Source organism: Lactuca saligna, chromosome 5 (assembly GCF_052625555.1).
Source record: "Lactuca saligna cultivar CGN05327 chromosome 5, ASM5262555v1, whole genome shotgun sequence".
NCBI classification, from domain to species: Eukaryota; Viridiplantae; Streptophyta; class Magnoliopsida; order Asterales; family Asteraceae; genus Lactuca; species Lactuca saligna.
The window spans coordinates 174116910-174144346 of NC_136421.1; positions in this window are offsets into that span (position 1 = coordinate 174116910).

Below are 27437 nucleotides of genomic sequence, written 5' to 3' on the forward strand. Positions count from 1 at the left end.
CAAAAAAGAGAAGCACCAGCTGGTATTTTTTTTATGACACTTGTTCATCATCTATGTTATTCGGGGATTTTTTCTTCTAGATTCAACAATGGGAAAACCCCATGTTCGTATTTAGGGTTCTAAGTCCTAACCATTCTAAATTGCATCAATGTGTGTTTGGGTTTGCCTCTTCTTCTTTTAACGGATCCATGGAAGAATAGATTGAAGACCCAGGTCGGAGTGAAATGGGGTGATTGAGAATGAAGACGAGTGAAATAGGTGATTAAGATACATAGCAGAAGGAATGAAGGCTAGTGTGTGTTTATGTGTTTTTGTTTGTCTGGAGAGAGAGAGAGAGAGAGAGAGAGAGAGAGAGAGAGAGAGAGAGAGAGAGAGAGAGAGAGAGAGAGAGAGAGAGAGAGAGAGAGAGAGAGAGAGAGAGAGAGAGAGAGAGAGAGAGAGAGGTGGGTCCTATAATTTTTATTAATAAAACTTTATATTAAATAGAAAAAAAATAGAAAATATATCAGAAGGGTATTTTTGTCTTTTTAATTTTACGAGGGACCAAAACCACTAACAAAATAGCTCAAAAGGACCGTCAATCAAAAAAAAGTCGGGGTTTGGATGAAAACTCCAAAAAATGTATACCATAGAGATCATTTTTACAATTTTACCTATTAATTTCTTTGATTTTAAATCATATTTGTTATTTTATCAATCCAAGTGCCGCACATTTAGCAAGAAAAATTGATTTGCTATTATATATGAGAACAACAAAAAAAACTGGAAAAAATAAATAGTTTTTTTCTTTTACAACCTTGGAAAATAAGTTAAGAAAAAATAATCCTAAAACCCATTAGAAAAAAAATATTAAAAAAGAAAAAGTTGTAGAAAAACAAACATAGAAATAAATAAATTTGGTGCAAATGTGTAACATAACTATTTCAGACTAAATTTATATCAAAATTTAACATTTAGATCAAAATCTTTAAAAAAAAAAAAAAAAAAAAAAAAAAAGGTGACATTCAACCTGAAATAAGTGGTAATTACATATCATCCTTTACTGACCAACTTTAAAACCTTGTAAAATTTTAATTTTAAAAAAGCAGTCTTAACACTAATAAAAAATATATATAGACTTTTAAACAACTTCAAATATATTCGATCATTAGAAAATAAAAATGATATAAAATTTAAAGACGTGAAAATCTCATAGCAAGGTCAATGATTGCTGTCGTGGTGAGTTGTACGGTTAAGAAAGAATCTTATGTGCTTATCCATACAATAAAACTATTTTTCTTAAATCATCAAAAGTTATCTCTATTCCATTAAATATATGTATCTCCATCAAAACTTATACGTATTGATGAATAGTTCGAAACAATTTAACAAATCATGTTTGAAACTTTAATTTTAGGGAAATTAACTAACATAACTAATTTTAAATGAAGTATCGTAAAAATAATTATTTTTTAAATTTTTTGAAAAATGACGATAGACTTTGGAATACCGTATTTCAAAATATTTATATTTATTCGGGAGTTGGTAGTGGTTGACAAGGTTTTATAAGAAATTTGACATCGGAACTGAAAAAGTGCATTATGGAGCTTCTATCCGAAATATACGCACATTCTACAGTTATGTTCCAAACCGTTAATCTTGGTTTATTTGCATTTTGATTTTTGCTACATAAATTGCTAGAGTTTTAGGGTGCGAAAAATGAGTTTGTATAACGAATTTTTTAAAGTATCTGTTTCTAGTGAATGATAATGATAACGAATTGATGGATCTATGCATTAAATTGCTCTAAACTACACTTGTTTTAGTGTAAATATAAGCAATATATCAACTTTTGTGCGTTAATTACGTTGGTTTGGTTGCTTCGAAATCCATGTTACACGATAATCAAATACGTTTAATTTTTTAACGTCCTCTATCAAATATAGTTATCCAGATTTTTTTTTTTATGATAGTGATGCCAAATATTTTCTAATTTTGTTAAGCTAACATAGTACAATTATTTATTGTTAATCATGTTACACAAAGTGGCATTATATGAATGAGTATTTTCTACATGAAATAACCAAATTTATAGTTTATTATCTATGACATTGAATTATGTTCCTTCTTACACTGAACCTATAAATAAAGGGTGATTTTAGGTATAAAAACAAGGCATTTGTTGATGTTGGTCTAATATTTGATGTTGATGAATCTATAAATAATCTGTATAGGTTGATGATGGTAATATACATCTACATGGAGACCCAAGTGGAACAATTCCAGAGCTTAAAGACAAGGTAACTAAGCTCTAAAAATCATGAAAGGCAAAATACCCTTATTTTTTTTTTTTTTCAAATTATGAAGAAACAAAAACCACTCATTGGAAGATGTAAGAACTCTTATTGCATGAACTATCATATAAAAGAACATAAAGTTTTGTAGCCTACAATCATTCTTTGTATTTGAAGTTGTTTGAACGGTTCAAAAGCAAATAAAAGCTGTTTGAAGTAGCTTTCTTTGCAACAAAAAATTATAAATTGCAATTAAGGGATATAAAAAAAATAAAGAAACTAATTCATTTCAAGTCACTAAACTATCAGAAATCCACACTTGCTTAAATACACAACTCCATCCTAATCATCGTCAAGCCAATAAGAAAGTGTTTGGTCATTTCTTTAAAGGCATATTAGCTTATAGTATAAGGAATATGTTGCTGAGAAAACAGATTCAACAAACTATAAATGACTGTCTTAGTGTACATTTTTTGTACCGACAAGCATAGAGTGCAAAAACGCATGCTTTAAATCTGTTGAGAATGACATTTAAAGAAAGTTTTTAAAGAATTCATTTGTATTGTTATAATTTTGAGAGGAGGAATCAAGCGACTGTCACACATATAGAGACAGATAATAACAATACATTTCAATACTTTTTATCCGGTATCGATAAGGAGGTTTTATGTATATTTTTTGTACTTGTTAAAGATGTATTGGATCTAATTAATAATCTATTAAATTATTGTTTAGATTCGAGCGTTTCAAATATTTTTGCGACCTATTATTATCATTAAGAGAGCCCACCGAAATGGGAAATACTTAGGAACATTGTTCCTAGTAGTAGGTATTAACAACATAACTAAATCCTGCCAATTTCATTTGGCATTGGAAAAACAAAAAGTATGGAATCATGTATACGGTTTTTATCAAAAACAAAATAATGTCTTTAGGATATGACTAATTTGGCTATCGTATCTATAAAGCTAATTCCATTGGAATGTCCATTCAAGATGTGTTCCCAAACGTGTATCACATAATATATTCTCAACTTTTGTTGATGAATATGCTAGCAAAGATTGACAAACAATACATAATAAAAATTTTGTTTTGGGAGGCATGCAAAGCTGACCGAGAGTCTACTTTTAAAGAAAGCTTTAGTAGGCTACGATATCCTCTATCTGATGACTGTCATACATGGATAGACATAATTGATAACCATAAATTGGTAAGGGCATGTTTCCATGGGGTTCATATAATTTAATTGCATCAAACAACACAAATTCCATCAATGCCTTATGAAAAGACATACCAAAAACAATACAACAATGGTGGTGTTAACGGCTAAAGGTCCACGTGAATTCCTTCTTTGCTAACCACGTAACCCAAGAATTCGACTCTTCGAATCCAGAATTTGCACTTTGAGAACTTTGCATAGAGCTTCTCTAACCGTAGTGTTTCTAAGATCTGTCGTAGATGTTTACTATGCTCTTCCTTACAACGAGGGTATATAAGTATGTCATCGATGAATACGATGACGAACTGATCCAAATAAGGACGACACAATCTATTCATTAAGTCCATGAATAATGCGGGTGCATTGGTCAATCCAAAAGGCATGACTACAACTCGTAGTGTCCATAACGAGTTCGGAAGGCTGTCTTCGGAACATCTTCCTCTAGCACTCGTTGGTGATACTGGATCTCAGATCAATTTTTATTTATGAAAAGTAATTTGCCCCTTGTAGTTGGTCGAACAAATCGTCTATACGAGGTAGAGGGTAACGATTCTTAACGGTAAGCTTTTTAGTTCTTTGTAGTCGATGCACAGATGGAACGATTCGCCTTTCTTCTTTATGAACAAGACCAGTGCTCCCCAGGGTGAGAATCTTGGTCTAATAAAGCCCTTGCTGAGCAGTTCGTTAAGCTAACCGGATAGCTCCTGCATCTTAGTTGGTTCTAGACGATAGGGCAATTTGGATACTGGGTAGCCCCTGGAATTAAGTCGATTCTGAACTCGACTTGACGTTGTTGTGGCAATCCTAGTAGTTCTTCTGGAAAGACGTCAGGAAATTCGTTATGGGATGTCATTTAAGTCTTTCATCTCTTGGCTCATATTGACAACATGGGAAGGAATGCATGAGATTCCTTCTGTAAGTACTTTTGGGCTTATATACTCGAGATGATACGAAGGTTCGTGTCAGGTTTGTCGCCATAGATAACTAGATTTTTGCTAGGCTGTAGATTAAGACGAACGACTTTCTCATAACACATGATGTCATCATGATGAAGACTTAACCAATCCATGCCAATTATAAGGTCAAAACTTTTAATTGAGACCGGCATGAGGTCGATTGGAAATGAATGGCTATCTAGAGTTAGAGTACATCCTATGTATATACTGCTAGTGCTCTTAGTCTTTCCCTTAGCCATTTCTACAGTGAACGGTTCTTTCAGTGCACGTGGTTTTTGTTTAAGTAATGAGAAAATTTATGGTTCACGAAACTGTTGGATTAGGTGTCTAAGCCCATAACTATAATTGGTATGTACTTGAATTGATAGCAGCACAGTCCTTTTGGGTTGCCCTCAAACCTAGCAACCGGACAAGGAAATTATGAAAGGAGAGATATTAATTTATTATAAGATTAATAAATTAATATAAATGATTTTATTAATATGTTAAAAGATTAATATATTAATAAGAAATCATTTGGTTTAATTAGTTGTTAGCCAGAAATTAATTAGAATTAATTTTGGGGTTAAAAGAATTAATTATAAGGTGCAGGGACTAGTTTGCAATTATCTAATAGTTGAGTGGAAGGCTCTAGAACCCCCTTGGATAAGGGTGGACGAAATCTTTAGGGGAAACCCGAATAATTTCGTCCATAGGGGCTTGGATAAGGCCCTTGGGTTTGCTTAGGCCCTAAGCAAAGGATAACTAGGGTTTTCCTAAACCCTAGATCCCTCAGCTATATAAGGAGCATCCTGATTCATGTTTTGGTCACTCTCTTTTCTTTGGAAGAAACCCTAAGGGCCGAAATTTTGCATACTCCCTCTTCCCTCTCTCCTCTAATTTCCTTCTTGCTAGTTTGGGTGTGATTCCATTAGAGGCATTACACTTGTGGTGCTAAGCTTCCAAGAAGATCAAGATCAAGATCAAGGGAATCATCAATTGTTTACTATAACAATTGAAAGGTATGTAATTACTAAACCCTAGTTTGTAGATTTCGATTATAGCCTCTCTCCTCTAGGGTTCTTGTTTTGCAATTCAAAGTTGTATGTTCAATAGACAAAACATAGATCCAAAGTAGGTTGCATGTGAACTTAGGAATTGTTTTCTAGTTTATTTGTTTTACCTAAAACCCATCAGTGGTATCAGAGCCTTGTTTGTTTTAAATTGAATTGTTATAATTGTTGAATTGCAAATTAGGGTTTATAGCTATTAAACCCTAAAGGCCATTTTTTCGATTTTAGGGTTGTGGATCAAAGGGTTTTTGAAAACCCTAGCCTCCAAAGAACCCTAATCGAAATTAGGGTTAGGGTTTTGAAAACCCTAGCCTCCTCCCTTGGAAATTTCGAAATATGCTATAAAGATTAGGGTTTCTTTGTTTTGGATAATAGTTGCCTTATTGGATAATTGAGAAAAATAAGGAAATTATCCTATCCCCATATTTTCGAAATGTAGAAGGGATATGGATTAGGATTAAATTAATTGTTTAATTTAATTAGATAATCCTTACAAGATTTAATAAATTAATTAAAAGTTAATTAATAGATAAATATTAAATCTAATTAATTGGTTTATTTAAATTTAAAATTTAATAGTTTAAATTTCGAAAAAAAAATTATATAAACCCTTAGAGTTTTAAAATGTTTTAAAACACATTTTTTATATATATATATATATATATATATATATATATATATATTATAATTAAAAGTTAAATATTGTATATGTATAAGAATATGGTCAGTCAAATCGCTAGTATGCCTCATTCACGAAGCTAGTCTATAAGGGGGTATAAGGAAACTGCCTATAAAATGGTAGTTGAATGGGTGTCCACTCTCACCCACCGCTTCCTTGATTAGTGGAGGGTCGTTAGCAGAACGGATTTGATAGGACAACTACTCCTCATTAAAAGTATAATGCTATTAAAGAAAGTACTAGAACACTATTTTTCAAAATCCCAACTCTAGTTACATTAGGAAAAATGTGAAAAGTATGCTAATCCATGAAATTGCACATTATGCTTTATTGGTCATTAGTGGAGCGTGTGTGGTTAACCGGCATACTAAAAGGAACTAATAAAGAGTAGTAATGGGTATCTTATAATTACCATTTTGATGGAGCGTGTGTGGTTTACCGGCACATCAATAGTTAATGATAAAGACAATAAGGTTACCAAGCACATTTGCATGGTTATTCACATCTAGTTTGTGATCCTCGGTATCCCAGTCACAAATAATAGAGCATAATCCGAGATTAAAACATGCCATTAAATAGTTTTAATGTATCTCAAAAGAATTAGGAATTTCACTTCGTTTATTTTGTCTAATGGTGAAATTGGTGAATCGTCATTCACCTACCTTTATGAGATTTGAACTTGGATCTCGGCATCCCATTTCTAAGTTGTAAATCATCATAGTTGGGTCCTAACCTTGATATGATATCTTTGGGTTATTATATTGAGGTGTCTTGGAATCTAACTAAAACTATCTTTCTTTTCAGATGTCTACTCCTGGAAACACTTCTGCTTCATCATCCTCCAGCCACAACTTCTCTCTACTAAACATCTGCTCCAAAGTCGTTATGGATGGCTCCAACTATAACGATTGGATGCGTAACATCAAGATGGCGCTTAGATTTGTGGACAAAGAGTATGTCCTTGAAAAGGAGCTCAAAGAACTTGATGAGTCAAAAGCCACTCCCGAAGAGTATGCTACCTACAAGAAACACTATGATGATGCTACCAAAGTGGCATGCATCATGGTTGCAACCATGTCCCCAGAATTGCAGAGGTACTATGAGGACTACTGGCCTTTTGAGATGAACAAGGACCTTATGTAAAAGTACCATAAACGAGCTCGTCAAGAAAAGTTTGAGGTAGTCAAGTCACTCATGGCTTGCAAGATGAAAGAGGGGGAATCGGTTGTATCTCATGTGCAAAGAATGCAACGCTACATAGAGCGTTTGGTCAAGCTCAACATTCACTTCGATGAGGAATTGGCCATTGACATGGTCTTGAACTCGTTGCCTGATTGTTATGGTCAGTTTATCTTAACTTACCATTTGAACAACACTGAGCAGACTTTGGCCCAATTGCACAACTTGTTGCAGACAGCTGAGGCAGGGATGAAGGGTAAAAGTATACCCTCCACACCTGCAAGTGCCCCTGTCTTGGCCATTGGACAGGGTAAGGGGAAGAAGAGGAAAGGCCCTCCCAAACAAAACTGGAAGAGCAAGGCTCAAGCTGTGTCATCTAGTAATGGCCCGAAGGCTAAGCCCAATGGTTCCACTCCCCATGTTTCTGATCCAAAAGAGGCCACCTGCTTTTACTGCAATCAAAAGGGGCATTGGAAGAGATCTTGCCCACAATATCTGCAAGATATCAAGGATGGCAAAGTGAAGCCATCCTCGGCAGGTATTTACACTATTTCTGCTAATAACTCATTATCTTCTCGTTCATGGGTCCTTGATACAGGATGTGGTTTTCATATCTGTTTTGATTTGTAGGGGCTAAAGGAAAGTGAGGAGATAGAGCATGGGAGGATAAACTTGATCATGGGGAACAGAAAGTCTTCACCAGTGACCAAGATCGGAGTTTATCAATTATTGCTTAGTAATGATGTTAGATTAGACTTAATAATTTGTTGCTATTCTTCTGAGATGACGAGAAACATTATTTCATTTCATGAATTGTTCAGACAAGGTTTTAAATATTCTTTTAATGATTTGAATGGTTCAATTTCTGTTTATAAGAATGGTGTTTTTGTGTTTGAAGCTTTACCTTGTGATGGTGTGTATGAAACAGTGACTTGTGTTGATAGCTTAGGAAATAGTGTACTTAATATTGACTTGTCTAATAGTGTAGACAAGGCATGCTTGTGGCATTGTCGTCTTGGACACATTAACAAGAAACGCATAGCCCAACTCCAAAAGGATGGAGTGTTGGAATCATTTGACCTAAAATCAGATGATATGTGTGAATCTTGTCTTTTGGGAAAGATGACAAAATCGCCATTCACAGGGTCTTGTGAAAGAGGTGAAGGTCTGTTGGATCTCATACACACAGATGTGTGTGGGCCCTTCAGATCAACCACAAGGGATGCTAATCGATTCTATGTGACTTTCACTGACGATTATAGCAGATATGGTTACATCTACTTGATCAAACATAAGTCAGAAACCTTTGAAAAGTTCAAAGAGTTTAAGCATGAAGTCGAAAATCAATTGGGCAGAAAGATCAAGATACTTAGATCCGATAGAGGCGGGGAGTATCTTAGTACCGAGTTTAACGACTATCTGAAAGAATGTGGGATAGTCTCACAATTGACTCCTCCTAGGACACCACAGTTAAATGGTGTAGCTGAGAGGCGTAATCGAACCTTGTTAGACATGGTTCGTTCTATGATGATTCGTGCCTCGCTTCCTATTCACTTCTGGGGGTATGCCTTAGAGACAGCTGCCCACATCCTCAATCTTGTCCCTACAAAGAAGGTTGCCAAAACACCTCACGAAATGTGGACAGGGAAAGTTCCCTCGTTAGCACATATTAAAGTCTGGGGTTGTGAAGCTTTCGTAAGACGAGAGACTCACGACAAGCTAGCAGCTAGAAGTGAGAAATGTGTTTTCATTGGTTACCCAAAGCAGTCTTTTGGATATTTGTTCTACAGACCTAGTGAAAACGTGGTGTTTGTAGCTCGAATAGGAGTCTTTCTGGAAAGAGAGCTCATATTCAAAGAGGACAGTAGGAGTACCATTCACCTTGAAGAGATTCAAGAGTCAGCCAATGAAGGAACCTTAGATGACACTAGCACTCAACCAGAGGAAACAGTCCCTGTTGAATCGGTTGATAAATCATTACCGCTTCGAAGATCCACTAGGGTGAGTGTGCCACCTGAGTTGTATGGTTTTCATATTACTTCAGATGGTGACACATTCATAAGTGACAGAACACTGGTAAACTTAGATGAACCAGTCAAGGCTTCCAAGTGGAAAGAAGCAATGGACAGCGAGATTAAGTCCATGTATGACAACCAAGTTTGGAATTTGGTTGATAGTGCACCAGGTCGGAAGACAGTTGGGTGCAAATGGATCTTCAAGAAGAAGACAGACATGGATGGGAATGTGCATACATTCAAGGCTCGACTGGTTGCAAAAGGTTTCACTCAAACCCCAGGGGTTGACTATGATGAGACTTTTTCGCCGGTGGCTAAGATTAAGTCTATTAGGATATTGGTCGCCATAGCTGCCTTTCATGACTGTAAAATCTGGCAGATGGATGTCAAGACTGCCTTCCTTAACGGGAAGTTGGCTGAGGATGTTTACATGAGTCAGCCAGAGGGTTTTGTTGATGCAAAGTTTCCCAATAGGGTATGCAAGCTTGAGAAATCCATTTATGGATTGAAACAAGCATCTCGCAGCTGGAATCTTTGCTTCCATGAGAAAGTCAAAGAGTTTGGTTTCTCTAGAAGTGAAGATGAGTTTTGTGTGTATATCAAGGCTAGTGGGAGTATAGTAACTTTTCTGGTGTTATATGTCGATGACATATTACTCATTGGTAACGACGTTCCAACCTTGAATGAAGTTAAGTCTTGGCTTGGAAAGTGTTTTGCCATGAAAGACCTAGGAGAAGCTGCCTATATTCTTGGGATTAGAATATTGAGAGATAGAAAGAGGAGACTAATTGGACTTAGTCAGAGCACATACTTGGATAAGGTACTAAAGAGGTTTAGTATGGAAAATTCCAAGAAGGGAGAGCTACTTATCCAGAGCAATACCAAATTGAGTAAGACTCAATGCCCGAGTACAAATGAGGAAATAGATGACATGAGTCGTGTACCTTATGCTTCCGCTGTCGGATCGATCATGTACGCTATGACATGTACTCGTCCTGATGTGGCATTTGCTTTGAGCATGGTCAGTCGCTATCAGGGAAACCCAGGTAGAGCTCATTGGATAGCCGTGAAGAATATACTCAAGTATTTGCGAAGAACGAAGGACTGGGTCCTTGTACTTGGCGGCAATGATATTTTGAGAGTAGATGGTTACAGTGATGCCAGCTTTCAGACGGATAGAGATAACTTCCGTTTTCAGTCAGGCTGGGTATTCTTATTAAATGGAGGAGCAGTTACTTGGAAGAGTTCCAAGCAAGATACGGTGGCTGATTCTACTTGTGAATCAGAGTACATAGCAGCAAGTGAAGCGTCGAAAGAAGCAGCCTGGTTGAGGAACTTCATCGGGGATCTCGGAGTTGTTCCAACCATCCAGGAGCCTATGGAACTGTTCTGCAATAATGAAGGAGCGGTTGCCTTGACAAAGGAACCGAGAGATCATGGTAAAACCAGACATATAGACAGAAAGTACCATTTCATCAGACATAGAGTAGAAGAAGGCCATCTTATAGTGAAGAGGGTGTCATCTGAAGATAACCCAGCAGATCCCCTCACAAAGGGTCTGAGTAGGGCAAAGCATATTCAGCATGCTTGGAGCATAGGACTGAAAGATGATATTAGTTTTAGTAGTTAGATTAGTTTTGTTCTGAAACTTGTAACAAAGTAAATGTAATTGACTTTTGGTGATTAAATAATAAAGTATTATTTATAAGTTTGGGTTCTACCTTTTGTCAATTGTTTATTACTGTGTTTCATTTTTGCATGTTTTACTTCCCGAATAATAAGATTATTCAAACTCCACAGTCGCTCATACTTTTGGAAGTAAGTAGTGAATCAAGACTGTCATGAACTGGATTGTAGATTGTCTAAGGATAGACATGGCAATAGATTTTGCTGCAACGTTCATGAGTACTCAGAAATTGAGATTTGAGTATTGGATAAACCCTCGCTCAGAGTATTACTTCATGGAATTCATCACGAGTAATACTGAGACGATAATATCTTATAATCTTGAAACAGAGATATATGAGTTGTAATTTTCAAGTCGGTTATGCATTGGTAATACGAAAACGCATCAGTAACTTGGTGTTATAAAACGTGTTATCGTGTATGGTTTTATGAGTAAAAGATACAAGCATATGAATCAATGTTTATTCGTTCCTTTTTCCTTAATGGGAAAAAGCGATATCTGTGGGCCCCTCGATGATTTGGTGTTGACTTATGTGCTGGGCCCAGCCAGGACTAAATTGATGTGTTCAATTAGAAGTCCTACATCATCACTAATCAGGAATCGGGAAACATAGATTCTGGACAAAGAGGTTGATTGCATTCCATGTCTTTTGTCTAGGGATATCTAGCAGAACGGAGGATTATATGATCCCTTATCTTAGGACACGTAACTGACTAGGTCAGAGTTCGGCAGCAGCTTTTTGGAAGCTACAATTTGCTGGTCAAATTTAGAAGGCATACTAGCAATTATAGTTATAGACTTATCCAAGTGGGAGACTGTTGGATTAGGTGTCTAAGCCCATAACTATAATTGGTATGTACTTGAATTAATAGCAGCACAGTCCTTTTGGGTTGCTCTCAAACCTAGCAACCGGACAAGGAAATTATGAAAGGAGAGATATTAATTTATTATAAGATTAATAAATTAATATAAATGATTTTATTAATATGTTAAAAGATTAATATATTAATAAGAAATCATTTGGTTTAATTAGTTGTTAGCCAGAAATTAATTAGAATTAATTTCGGGGTTAAAAGAATTAATTATAAGGTGCAGGGACTAGTATGCAATTATCTAATAGTTGAGTGGAAGGCTCTAGAACCCCCTTGGATAAGGGTGGACGAAATCTTTAGGGGAAACCCTAATAATTTCGTCCATAGGGTCTTGGATAAGGCCCTTGGGTTTGCTTAGGCCCTAAGCAAAGGATAACTAGGGTTTTCCTAAACCCTAGATCCCTCAGCTATATAAGGAGCATCCTGATTCATGTTTTGGTCACTCTCTTTTCTTTGGAGAAACCCTAAGGGCCGAAATTTTGCATACTCCCTCTTCCCTCTCTCCTCTAATTTCCTTCTTGCTAGTTTGGGTGTGATTCCATTAGAGGCATTACACTTGTGGTGCTAAGCTTCCAAGAAGATCAAGATCAAGATCAAGGGAATCATCAATTGTTTACTATAACAATTGAAAGGTATGTAATTACTAAACCCTAGTTTGTAGATTTCGATTGTAGCCTCTCTCCTCTAGGGTTCTTGTTTTGCAATTCAAAGTTGTATGTTCAATAGATAAAACATAGATCCAAAGTAGGTTGCATGTGAACTTAGGAATTGTTTTCTAGTTTATTTGTTTTACCTACAACCCATCAGAAACTCCCCTCCGCTCCACTATCAAACAGTATGCATGAATAATAGTTATTGAGGAGAAACGTACCATTTTAGAGAGATGAAGATGATAATAAGAATCAACTGTAAGTATAATGAGAAAAGTCCATGGACTAAATCACCATAGCCCAACAAAACAAATGAGAGTATGATTGAAATAGAGATCTAACAATAGAAAGATGAAAGCAGTTGAATAAAGATTTCCCATGAGAGTATATGTATGTCAATAATATTGGCATTAGTGATGTAACAAGTTTAGGAAAAATGACCTAGGAGTAGGTCTTACATCACACCAGAATTTATAAAATCTTGACAGCACAAAGACCTAACCGACTGAAAGTTCAAGGTCTTAACATAAGCATGAAATTAATACTAGAGTCCATACATAGACCTATTTCATATCCAAAAGAGATAGTAGAGTAGGATCTACTAGCGAGGGGAGTTGTTCTAATCGGTACTTGATTCAACCCTGGATTCAGCCGGTTGTTGCTCCGTTTCCCATACACGTCTCTATAGTGCCACATGGTTCTGACGAAGATACCTCACTTCATATCGACATACATTCATCTCCACCTATAGGGCGTCAGTACGAGACCTTTCAAAGTCCTGATGATCGGTTAGATGATGAAGGCGTACTGTGTTGACTTTGTAGTTAGCCCAGATCTCCATGGCTTGGTCGAAGTTCGCCCTACCCTGTTCAGCATTGCGAGTAACTCAATGAACCACAATAGGAAGGATTCTGTCTGCTGAGCCTCCCCCGTATAGGTTGTAAAAGCTTCGGTCTCCATTACAGGGAGGAGGTTGTCCTTGCTCATGTCTCCACATATCTAAGTTTACTACCCACAGAGGCGTCGAGCCTTGAAAAGCTGGACGAAGGTTAGGATTTGGGATAGGAGCCACTAGGGGTAGATCATTGACTTCTGGCTGGAGTCATAATCCTCTGGGAAATTCTCTATGAAGTCGTCATTCAATGGAATTGCATGATTCTCTTCTAGTACTGCATCAAGCCATCCACCATTACCTTGGTTGGGAAATTACAGGTCGTCAGGGGGATGGAATCCAGCCATGATTTCTAAGTGAGAAAAAGGATGTAAGAAACATATAATAGACATACTACTTAGATAATTATAGGATGATCCTTACTAGTAAAGACATTTTAGTTTTCACATAAGTAATTATTATATCACAAAATACTCCTATAGTATTTTAAGTTTATGTTCTGTTATAAAGTTTTCATTGTAGTAGTGTTAGTAAGTTATTAGACTTGCTGCAACACCACAACCATTCCTAGGCACATGCTAATCACTTCTCAAAAAGATATAGTTGATCAGGCTATATCACTCCCAGACCTGATTATATGTCCCCAAGCCTACTTGTGTTGTCCACCAACCGCAATACTTTTGTTCTGTCCTAGTATGACACTGATTTTAGTATGAATGCATGTATGTATACTTTGGTTACATATTTTATTAATTAAAAGTATAAACTCTTGGTCAGAGTATTTTAATCCTGATGTGTTTATACTTGTATATCTTTTATGGGTTGATATACTCAATTCACTATAAACAAAGCTCTGATACCAATCTGACACACCCCCAAACCGGAATGGCGGAAACGTTCGCGGGCGGAGGACGTCATTTTCAGTATCATATCAATGCACAATAGTAAAACAAGAAACAACACCATCCATTGCATTAATAATATATTTAATACAAGTGTGTTCTGAATGTATTTGTAAGATACAAAAAATATGAATATCAAAATAAAAGAAGAGTCTTGGACATGCTCTGTCTTCTCAAAACCTGATCCAGTGTACCTGTTTACTCGTGACCTGAGAACGGAAGTTATTTTGAAAGAGAGGATCAACATTTAATCTAGTAAGTTCATAAGTAGTTTAGTGTCAAATGTTTGTATATGTTTGATGAAAGTATTTGTAAATGTTTGTTTTAAATGTTTGTATCTCATAGAAAATCCTATATTTTCTACTTGTCATGAAATGTAGCCTTCTACCAAGACCTGAATGTTCTGCATGTTGTTTGTTTGTAAAAGTGAATATTTTTCCCAAGTATGACTATCATTACCAACTGTAGTTTACATTTCCGTTTATGTGAGAAGATCACAATGTGAATGCAATGGGAAAATAAAGATGTAATGTAGCTTGGTATATAGTCACTACCTATGTACTAGATACCTTAAACCAGTTGTTTAATTAAGGTAAAATGTGTTATGATTATAACCATGCTTGATCTTCAAAGACGTCGAAATGGTACGATATTCGAAAGTTCACGTTTGCATTCCAAAAAATCCAATATTTTCTTAAAACTGAGAAACAGTCTTAAATTCCCAAGACTGTACTTGTAAGCAAATATGCCATGCTTAAAATGATGATGTATAGTTTTATTAATGAACAAAACTATAGGAAGCTTGTATTTTCATGTAAAAATAACTGAAATATTACTTTTCACGTAAAAATATAATACCATAATAATTGTCTATCTTGTGAGTTTTCATAACCATACTATGATGGATTTGCCTGTAGCGATGTTCTTTAGGCGTCGAAATGTTATGACACTTGTCACCTTAACCTGCCAATTCGGCTATAGCTAACAGTCAGGGTGCAGGATCACCAGTCCCGTATAGATCTATACACACTTATCACGTTCTCCGGACGGAGACTCTGGTTATAAAACAGAGATTTCTTGTATACCTTGATAGGTATGGTGAAGACGAATGACTCACATATTCTCAATTAAGTCACGTTTTTTGAAATGAATGTGTTTATGTCTGAAATGATTACCCTTTTTACTATGTTTGATAAAGGCATAACAATGATTTGTATTTACTTATATATAAGTAATGTTATAGTTGAAATGGTTACCCTTGTCAAGATGTGTTATGCAAACATATAAATAACGCATATTTTTATTTACAAACATATTTCATCCCGAGAGGGTAAAGTGATATCCTAAGATGTTTTGCATGCTAACCTTTTCGTATCATAGTTATAACAACAGTAAGGAATGTATAGTAAAAGATCGATGTTTTCACACGATTTTAACCATGTGTTTACTTGTATTCCCCTTAAAAGTGTTTAAAAAGAGTTTGAAAAGCATTTAAAAGTGTAATGTTAGGGGTGTGAACTCACCTAGTAAGAGTGACGGTTTAATGAAGACGATGTTTAACTCGGGCAGCACTTCGGCTAGAAAGAAGCAAGTTTCTCGGGAAGTTTGTGACTTTGGGCTTCCATCAGGGCTTGGACATGGGCGTCGGGGTAGTCTCGGGATGCTTAACATAGAGTAAAAGTGGGAGAGAGGATAGAAATGAGTAGCCAAAACTAAAGCCTTCGGTTTCTATTTACAGGGTGCATTTTTGGGAGTTATGTCGTGAACATGGGATACTTCACGTCGTGAGTTTTGATCTTATCCCTTCCATAGACTCGACGTCTGAGAGTCCGTCTCTGGCACACATCTTGATTTTTCTAACAGTGTGGGGTTTCGTGTCCCGAACTTTAGAAATTCATATCTCTCGCATACAAGTTATGATTTTGGCGTTCTTTATATCCACGTGTAGGTGAGATTATGCTCCACAACTTTCGTATAGACTTCGTCGACAAAATTTGACTTTATTTTTAATATTATATTTTTAATAAGCCGGGACTGGAAAAATCCATTAAAAATCCATAACTTCTTCATCCGACATCTATTTTTCTCTGTCTTTTTACCATTACACTACTATTGTCGATATTTTCGATTCTCGTTTAAGTTGCGTTGGCCAAAAGTCGCTCGACCTCCATTTCGAGTTTTTAGTTGTCTTCTGCTATATCTGAAACTTAGAAAAATCATAACTTCCACATATGAAGTCAGATTTGCACATTCTTTTTATGTACGTTTACGATTTAATGATATCTACGACTTTCATTTAGCTACCCAAGGCTAAAAAGTATTTTATTGAAGTTTCGCTTTACCGGTTCAATTGTGAATCTTCGATTAGTCATAACTTCTTCGTTATGACTTGGATTTTACTGTTCTTTATATTTGTGAAAACCTTGTTACGATATCTATCACTTTATATATCCCAATTGAGATTTTTGAACATTACATTTTGACGCTATTATTTATTATCTTAAAAGTAGGTTACAATACTTGACTTTAAGTCATTACATTGACTTGAAATATCGGGTTGTGACAATTAAGTTGTACCGTCAACTCGACGAGTTACCCATGTCCAGACTCATCGAAGAAAACCGTAGCCGACTCGTCGAGTCAGCTCGTTGACTCGGCGACTCCATTCATTCTGAATTCTCATTAAGACGTTTTAAGGTAGATCTACCACTCCACACTCTTGATCTAGGTTCCCAAGGCTCGAATGTCACGTAAAGCTTCGATCTTTACGTTCATTCACGACACATTTTGCTCCAAAATGCCAATAGAACTCTAATAAGGGTGTTTAAGCACAAATTCTCTTATATGGCTGAATAAAGCTAGGATCTTTGGACTCTATGGACCTCACAAGGTCCAGATCTGAAGTCTTGACCTCCTGGTAGACTTAATGCACTCAACGTCCCTATAAAAAGGTGGTAGAATCCCTAACTTCCATAATTATGAGATCTAACCAATAAGATGAGAAAGCTGTAGGATTTTTTACCTTCTATAGAAGCTCTAGACAATATAGCACTAGATCCAACAACTTCTCCTCGTTCCTTGCTAAATAATCTCCTCTTCTCCTCAAAAGATGCACTAAAATACTAAAAAATTAGCTCTATAACTCTCTTAGCTCACAACAAACGTTTAGGGTTTCACCCAAGGGAGTTGGGAAGCTGGTGAGGCAGAAATGACGACATAGGTTCTCTTAAATAGGCTCCAATCCGAGAGATTTAGGGTTTCACCTCACAGCGCTAACTCGGCGAGTCGACTCTCTGACTCGTCAAGTCGGTTATTAAACCCACGTGGCCAAATCGACTCTGCTCGACGAAATAGGCTCACAACTCGTCGAGTCACAAAGTAAATATAAAAAATGAATACATAAATACTATACCTGGGAGCACGGATGTTACGATTCTCCCCCACTAGAATCAAACTTTTCCCTCGAAGTCATGCTCTGGAAATAGCTTTGGGTACTGCTCGCGCATCTCGAACACTGGCTCCCACGTCCACTTGGATCACTTCCGATGTTTCCACTGGACATGAACCAGGGGAACCTCTTTGTTCCTCAGAACCTTCACTTTTCGATCTAATATGACAATCGGCCTCTCAATATAATTCAGGATCGCATCCACCTGAATGTCCTCTAATGGTACCACCACCATCTCATTGTCTACACACTTCCTAAACTGAGACGTGGAAGGTGTTATGAATCCCACTCAACTCTGGAGATAGCTCCATTTGGTAAGCTACCTTACCCATACTTGCGATTACTCTAAAAGGACCAATGTATTAGGGACCCAATTTTCCCCGTTTCCTGAATCGGATCACCCTTTTCCATGGTGATACCATCAGGGAGACAAAATCTCAAAACTGGAACTCTTACTCAGATCGTTGCCAATTTGCGTAAATTTTTTGGCGACTCTGGGCTGTTAGTAGCCTCTGTCTAACCTACTGAATCTGCTTGGTCATCTTTAGCACTATCTCAATGCCACCCATCACTCGCTGCCCTACCTCTCCCTAATAGATGGGAGTCCGACACCTCCTCCCATATAAGATCTCGAAGGGAGGCATGACAGTACTGGAATGGTGGTTGTTTCTGTAAGAAAGCTCAGCTAAGGGCAAATAGGTGTCCCAACTTCCTTCGAAGTCCATAACACATGAGCATAGCATGTCCTTGAGCATCTGAATCGTCCTCTCACTCTACCCGTCTGTCTGTGGGTGGTATGTGGTACTGAAATGCAACCGGGTACCCAAATCCTCATGAAATTTCTACCATAACCTGGAAGTAAAATGCACATATCGATCTGACACTATCGAGTTCGGCACTCCATGTCGTGATACCACCTCTCTCACATAAATCTCGACTAGTTTCACTATAGAAGAGCTCTCACTGATTGCGATGAAGTGAGCACTCTTCATCAACCGGTCTATAATCACCCATATCGCATCAACCCAACATGCGGTCCTCGGTAGCTTGGTGATAAAATCAATCTTAATCTACTACCACTTCCACTGGGGAATCTCTAGAGTCTATAACGGGCCATGTGGTCTCTGGTGCCCCGTCTTAACCTGGTAATAGGTTAAGAACCTCTCAACTACCCATGCCATATCCCTTTTCATACAGGGCCACCAGTAGTCTCACTTCAGGTCAAAATACATCTTAGTGGCCCTGGGTGGATCGAGAATCTCGATCTATGCACCTCCTCCATCAATATACTGTGAGCTACACCTGTATAGGCCACCCAAATCCGCCCACAGAAGGTCATAAGCCCACGACTTTCTGTCTAAAACTCGAACAACTGTCCAATAACCTGCTCCCTCTTGCGGTTCTCCAGTCTCACGACCTCCACCTGGGCCTCTTGGATGGTGTCTAAGACTAGAATCAGCACTGTCATCCTCATGCACACATCTCAGATCGGAGCACTCGCTGCTCCACGGCTCATGGTGTCGGCTACCACATTAGCCTTGCCTAGATTATTTAAGATCTCACAGTCATAATCCTTCACTACATCCAAACACCTCCTCTGCCTCATATTCAGGTTGGGCTGGTCCATGAGGTACTTCAGGCTCTTATGGTCTGTATATATGGTAGACCGAACTCCGTATAGGTATTGGCGCTAGATCTTAAGGGTGAATACCACTGCCCCCAACTCCAGGTCATGGGCGGGATACCTCGTCTCGTGAGGCTTCAGCTGCCTCGATGCATATGCTATCATGTGACCTCTCTGAATCAACACCGCACCCATCCCAAATATAGAAGCATCACAGTAAACCACAAAGTCCTCCACTCTCTTGGGAAGGGCTAACATCGGGGCTTCGCACAATCTCTGGCGAAGAGTCTCAAACGAGGCCTGCTGCTCGGGACCCCAAGTAAAAGTAACACCCTTCCAGGTCAACCTGGTGAGAGGAACGACAATCTTGGAGAGATCTATGATAAATCTTCAATAGTAACCGGCTAAACACAGGAAACTCCTGATCTTGGTCGGGGATCTTGGCACTTCCCATATCATAACTGCCTCGATCTTGGCTGGGTCAACCAATATCCCATTCTGATTAATGAGGTATCCCAGGAACTCGACCTCTCGTAACCAGAAATCACACTTGGAGAATTTGGCATAAAGCCTCTCCATCCTCAAAACTCCAATAATCTATCTAAGATGCTCTTAATGCTGCTCTCTGGATCTCGAATACACCAGGATATCATCGATGAACACGATCACTGATCGATCCAACATAGGCCTGCACACCCGGTTCATGAGGTCCATGAACACTGCTAGTGCGTTGGTGTAACGCCCCGTTCCTGGTATGTATTTATTTTGATTAAATGTTTCTTTTTGGAAGAGCTACTCGGCGAGTTGTAGCCCTAACTCACCGAGTAGATGTCGAGTTGGATGCGGGCTTTAAGTGATCGACTCGGTGAGTCCATGCCTGAACTCGGTGAGTAGGCCAGTCAGGAGGAAACCCTAATCCTTAGGGTTTGCACCCTATTTAAACGTCCTTATAGCCCCATCTCAGCCTCCATCACCCTCAGAGCATTCCTTATCGAAACCCTAGCCTCTATTGGTAAGTTTGAGTGATTGTTGCCTTTGTTAGATAGGTTATAAACCTTGTAAAAATTATTATTTTGCATGTATTTAGACAAACATAGATCCAAGGTTTATTAGGGTTGCATGCACACTTAGGAAGTGTTAGATTGCTCAAAACCCAACAGTGGTATCAGAGCCTAGGCTTGCTTGTTTGAATACTTGATGCAAATTGCTGAAAATCGAAGATTTTATGCTGTCTGCACAGCTGACTCGCCAAGTCCATGAAGGGACTCGACGAGTCCAAGACAAAATTCATCCAACTCGGCGAGTTGGTTCATGCACTCGACGAGTTGGAACCCCAGACAGCATATCTTCGAGTTTTGGTGCTGGAATTGGTCTAGAATCATTACCTTAAATTGTTTTGGACTCATAAAACCTGTTTTTGATGTGGTAATGATGATGGTGGACCAATTTCAAAGTTATAATCAAAATTTCAATTTTATATGTGTTCATATGATTCTTGAAATTGTTGATGTGGATGTTCATGTTCATATGAGTTTTGTTGGATCATAGGAATTATTTGCAAATTGTTTGTTAGTTAATTCTTGATCTTAATGTGTTTTAATGGAATTCTTAATTTGTCCTCAAGTTATGGAATTCCAAGAGGTTTTCTTTTAAATGTTTTTTTAAGAAGTTGTAGGTTACATTTTCTTGAAGAGTTTTTCCCATAAATGTTTTATGGACTCCATAACTTGTCCTCAAGTTATGGATTTCCAAGAGACTCTTCATTAAAAGCTTTAAAACACTTAATTAAAACTCATAAGTTATGAATATCAAAAAGTTTATGAATTGTTCAAAACTTGCCCTCAAGTTTTGGAATTTGGAAAAGTTTCACACACTTTAATAAACTTTAATTCCAACACTTAGAATTTTAAAAGTTAAAATTCAACACTTATACTATTTATAACATTAATGGTTAATTATATATATATATATATATATATATATATATATATATATGTATGTATGTATGTATAAGAACAATTCGTTTTACCGTTAGTAGGCCTCATTCACGAAGCCGATCTATAAGGTGGGTATAAGGTTGTTGCCTATAAAATGGCGACTTAATGGGTGTCCACTCTCACCCACCGCTTGCTTGATCGGTGGAGGGTCGTTAGCCGAACGGGTAGGACAATGACTTTAAATTCTCATTAAAAGTATAATGATTATTATAAATTAACTAAATAATTTTTTATTTAATTCCCAATCTTAGTTACTTTAGGATTAATGTGAATTTGGTGCTAGCCCATGGAATTCACACTTTGTACCGTACCAAGTCATTGGTGGAGCGTGTGTGGGTAACCGGCACACTAACTTGGACTAGTAAGGATCACGAAGGGTGAATTAATGTTTGTCATAGATCAATGGAGCATGTGTGGGTAACTGGCACATTGATTAGGTGATAATATTAAGGGTGCCAAGTGAATTGATATGGTTATTCACACCTTGTTTTGTGATCCTCGACATCCCAATCACAAAATTTGAGAGGGCACACTCGAGATTGAAACATGCCATTGAAAAGTTCAGTGAATCTCAAAAGATCTAGGAATTTCAAATCCAATTAAAACCTAATAAATTATTTCGTTTTTCATGGTGGAAATTGGTGAATCGTCATTCGCCTACCTTCAAATATTTCATAGCTTAGATTACGGCATCCCTCTTCCAAATTATAAACTATTGTGTTGGGTCCTAGCCTTAATATTTCATATTGGGTGTTATATTAAGGATTTTGGATCAACTAACTTGATTTTCTCCCATTATAGATGTCTGGTTCAGACAACTATGATCTTCCCAAATCTCTTGAAGATGGTGTCCCTCAACATCATGCTTCACTTCCTCCACCTCCTCCAATTATTCTCCCTCACCCACGAGTTCTTGAAAAGTTTAAAGTCACTCAATCCCTATTGGCAAGCATAGTCTATGTGTACTCACATCTTAGAGATAAAGTCACATATTGACAAGCCGGGAGAGTTGGGTGTCAAAGTCTCGTGAAAGTTGGATGTTCAATCACTTTCTTAGTAACATAGTGAGTCTCTTTGGGACTACTATGAGACAGACTATGACATGACCCTTAATGATGTTATCTATTTGCTTGGTGTTGTGGAATCAACAATGATTTGGAACACTAGTAAAGCAAATTTTATTAGAAGATCAACTTCCCAAACCTTAAATGGACATTGGCAATGGTAGCATTGGATATCTAGAAAAGCATTTCTCTTCCCAATGGAAAGGGATCGGCTATAGTCAACTCGGTTGACCAAATGGTAAAGAGAAAGGCTAAGTCTGAGATACTCTCATGTGCCATTACCAAAGGGTCCATGTGTTTTGTTGCCAAAGGAAGGGGCATTGGTTGCGAAGCTGCCCTATTTACCTGAAAGATCATAAGATTGATCAAGTCAAAATGTTTGACTCTACTTTAGTTAAAGTCCACTGTCTAACTCTATTAAGTTCCTATTTGGAGATTCTTATTACATAATGTGAATGGGTCACATGTTGATGTTTTTAAGAATCAAAAGAAACGATAGGAAGCTTAAAGTAAGTATATGTTGATTCTGATTGCGAAGGTGGGTTTCGATCGCATGGTTCGGTAATCAGAATTTTGAGCTGTTGCTTAAGAGTTATAATGTATTGCTTATGAATAGATAACAACAAGGTTTTCATGTGGATTGTAAGGATAAGTTTTTCCACAAAATTTTAAAATAAAAGAAAAAAAAGGGTTTTAATTTTATTTATTTTAAAAATATCCTTACAATGGCATCTGTGAAAAATTGTTGCTTATATGTTTCCCGTAAGAGCAATATTGGAAAGTGGATTTGATTCTTTCATTTGTGGTAGTGTCTGAATTTACCAAATGAAGAAAGTTTTTCATCACCCAAGTTTCAATTGGACAGAAACTTGGAATCATACAAGTTGTATTGTATGATGAATGAGAATTTTTCATCTTTGAAAATTAAGACTAATTCTTTGATCACATGTATATGTGAGTCAATTGAAGGACTAAGGAATTAGGTACACTGGGTGTGCGCTGGTCAAGGTCCACCACAAAGATTGATTTGTCATGATTTACTAAAGATTAGTAAATATGATTATACTTATAAGGTTAAGTATAATTCTGTAACATTGGAAAGGTTACAATGTATGACAAAACAAATGAGAAGAGTCAAATCAGGCAGAAAGATAAAAGTTTCTCAAATCTGAAAGGATGGGAGAGTACTTTAGTATCATATTTCATGATCATCTTAATGATTATGAAACCATATCACAAATTCATACTCTAAGGACGTCTTAGTGCATTGTTATGGCTAAGAAGAGAGGTCATGAATTGTTGGATTGGTTAAAATCAAGAAGATGAGTCATACTTCGTTTCAAAACAATTCTTAGAGTCATACTCCAAGATTGTAACATTGAGTGACATAAAGTAAGATTTATTAACACTAGTCAAATGTAAGAGTAAAATGTTTTCTACTCTTGTACATTTGAGATTGGTAAGTTGTGATGTCTTGGATGAGACTAAGACCAACTAAGACCAATTGTGTGAAGTGTTGAAAAGAATCCGCACTATCCCTTGAATATTTTTTTTGTCAAGGAATGGTTCTTGACTGGGGAAACTTATATGTCAAGGGGACAGTGGGAGCCTTAAAGATCCTGAAAGAGTTTCAAGATTTAATCAAGAGTAGAACCTGTAATTTATAACTAGCACACGACTTAAGGTTTGCAACCTATCGTGTTGACATAATTCTTATTTTTGTACCTACTTCAAATAAGTTGAATTTGCGTGTGAGTTATCAGAGTTCAACTTGGAAGCGTTGGTGGGCCTTGTGCTACCAAGGTGACAAGGAACTAAGATTGAACAAGTTTGATCCATGTAAGGCTGAATTTGTCACTAACCTTCTCTTGTGATCATGGTTTTGAAAAATTCACATGGATAGGAACTCATACACTATAAAATCTAAGTATCATAAGGTTTTTCTCCGATTCATGAAAATGATGGTGAGGAAACGTTTTCATTAAGTAGATTTTACGTAGATAGCAATTGTGTTATTTGCATTTTCAAAAGTCGTTAGTGGATCACGTGTAGTTAACCGGCACACTAACATGGACTTGTGAGAAATGGAAAATGCCTAAGCAATTGAGACTATGATTACGACATCCCTTTTCATAGTTCTGAAAATTGTTTAGACACACATGTGAGCTATCTAAGAAAGGGTGTATGAATCTAAATTTTAGAAATCCAACCGATTTCTGAATACATGTCAAAGCTAGTGGGAGCATAAGTGTTATGCTAATAATCATCATGTTAGTGGGAGCATGATAATTATGATTAGTATTGCAAGCTAGCAATGTTAATTATAGAAAAACAAAAGTTTCAATTCGTGAAGTTGCAGGGGTTGAAAAGTTGTTTTACTATAATTAAGGGAGAGAAAATTATACTTCATTTCAATTCTAGAAGCTTGGATTGAGATTTTGATCATCTTTAGTCAAGGACATATATATGTGAATTTTATGTCTGAATGGTTCGACTTAAGGAAATTCTATATATATTGCGTTCTCAAAATTCAATTATGACTACGGCATCCCTCTTCATAGTTAAATTTTGAAAACATGGCAAATAAAAAATATTGTAGCAAAAGACTGGTCTAGTATCATGTCTTTATGTCAAACATCATGAATCGTGTCCCATATGCTTCGGATATAGGATCGATTGCATGTGCTATAATATTCAACTTTTCTAAATTTTCCAAATGCTTAAGGCATTGAGAAGGGAAAAGTCTAGAACTGGATATGACTAAAGTGATTAAGCAATTATCGAGGACAATCTGAGGTTTGCCAAAGATTGGTTGCTCAGGGACATTTGGAAGTATAGTATTAATTTTGGCAGGACCATATTGACATTTTCTGAAAAGAGGTAACTCTTGACAGAAGTGATAGTCAAAATAGGACTATGGAAATGTCTGCATAGGTGGAAGTTATTCAATCTATGTAACATTAGAAAAACTTAATGCAAGAAGGATGTTCAAAGCAATGTACTTTGAATATGAGACTTCGTTTCCATAGAGTTGATCTCCTTTGGAATCCTCTGTAATGACTGATGACAAGGTTTTGGTGACCTTGCGCAAAATCATTATGAGAGGATCAATGCATATAAGTTTAAAGTCTAACAGATTTTTGGTAAATGGTAGAAATTAGAAATTCTCACATTTACAATAAGGATTTGGGATTGTGAAATGAGTATCATTGGAATCGTGTTCAATTGATCTACATCACATTGTAACGATCATAGACAAACATATTGTGCATACTTGAAGTATGGCATAACTATTGTTTAGAAAAACAAAGTGTACATGCTAGGAGCATGGGATAACTATTGTTTTATTCAAGTATTAAGTTGATTATTTGAAACATTATACAATGAATTATGTGTAATCAATATGGTGATAAATAAAAGGTGTTTTTATTTATATTCAAAAGGGTTCTGAGACCATATTGGATTCGATTATTATTGTGTTTCACTTTGCATGTTTTGACTTCCAAAATAGCTAGGTTATTCTTTCCGAATGACTAAGTTATTTAAACACTCCACAGTCGTTCATATGTTGGAAGTAGGTATGAATCAAGACTGTCATGAATCGGGTTTGTAGATGGCTAAATGGGTTTAGTCATAGCAATGGTTCCTACAACATTCATGAATGCTCATAAGTTATGAGTATTGGAATAAACCCACGCTCACTTGTATCACTTCATGGAATTTATCTCGAGTGATCGTGAGACGGTAATATCATATAAATCTTCAAACCTAGAGATATGAGTTGTTACCTATGAGTTGGTTGTGCATTGATTGCACGTAAACGCATCAGTAACTTGATGTTATAAAACGTGCCTTTGTGTACAATTCAGCAAGTAGTAGAACAAGTATATGAGTCGAAGTTTATCTGTTCCTTCTAGAAATAGAAGCGATATCTGGGCCCCTCGATGATTTTGTTGTGACCTATGTACCGGCCGGTCAGAACTAAATTGATGTGTTCAATTAAGTTCTTTGTCAAACAAATCGAAAATCGGGAAACAAACTGCTGGAAAATAAGTACGACGTTGTTCCATGTATTTGTCCGGATGATATCATGAGGACAGAGGATTATATGATCACTTATCCAAAATGCTGCTTCATAGTTCAACAGAGTCTTCATAGTTCAACGGATTTTTCGAGAGCTATGATTGCTGGTTGGTTCCTGAAGTAACATACGCAAATATAGTTATTAGACTTATCCAAGTGGGAGTCTGTTGGATAAGGTGTCTAAGTCCATAACTTATTTGGTATATACTTGACCCGACCCGGCATGGTCCATTTGGGTTGCATCTCATCCAAACTATTTATGGATAATTTTATGAGAGTTATACACATATGATTATTAATATATTATAAGTTATAATATATTAATATGAAGTCATGTTATTTAATTAGTCTTAGTCTTAAATTAATTATGAATTAATTTAGAGATTAAAAGGAAGACTAATTAATTGTGGGCTATTATATTTTATATAGTGTGGGCTAATACTCATTTGTTAATGGGCTAAGCTAATATGGAAGTCCATGGATGATCCATGGAGCTTTTAACCCATGGATCCTTGGAAAAGGAAAGGTCATGGGTTATTAGGGTTTCACCCTAACCATGCACACTATATAAGCATGATTATGGAGCATGAAATGGTGCCTAAGTGTAACTAGTGAAACTAGTGTAACTAGAGTATGTGTGTTTGTGTGTGACCGATTTTATAAGTGTATACACTCTCTTAAAGTTTTCCAAGAGTTTGTTGTGATTTGTGATTCCATTTGAGGCATTCACACTATTGGTGCTTGGCCCTCAAACTCCTTAGGAATTAAACTCATCATCAAAAGGTATGTAATCTCATCTAATTCTTTTATGTTTAAAAGTACCCCATGCCATGTTAGATAGGTTA